Source organism: Rhincodon typus, chromosome 30 (genome assembly GCF_021869965.1).
Source record: "Rhincodon typus isolate 14 chromosome 30, sRhiTyp1.1, whole genome shotgun sequence".
Classification (NCBI taxonomy): Eukaryota; Metazoa; Chordata; class Chondrichthyes; order Orectolobiformes; family Rhincodontidae; genus Rhincodon; species Rhincodon typus.
In genome coordinates this window covers 30,508,076-30,508,416 of record NC_063361.1, presented here as the reverse complement: position 1 = coordinate 30,508,416, position 341 = coordinate 30,508,076, and positions in this window count along the sequence as shown.

Here is a 341-nt window from a genome sequence, read left to right as displayed (position 1 = left end):
AAGCCTTGTGGCTTCAGGTTAAACATGGGCAAGGAAACTGCCTGCTGAAACCACATACTGTCCTCTTTCGGCTGATGAATCGGTATCCCTCCGTGCTGAACAACAATTAGACGAAGCACTGAGGATGAGCGCACTCACACTCACACACTCTCTCTCTCCCCTCTGTCTCTCTCTCTCTCGCTCTCTCACACACACACACACACACACACACACTCTCTCTCTCTCCCTCCCTCCCCTCTGTCTCTCTCACACTCACACTCACATTCACACACACTCTCTCCCCCGTCTCTCTCTCACACACACACACACACACACACACACACACACACACACACACACTC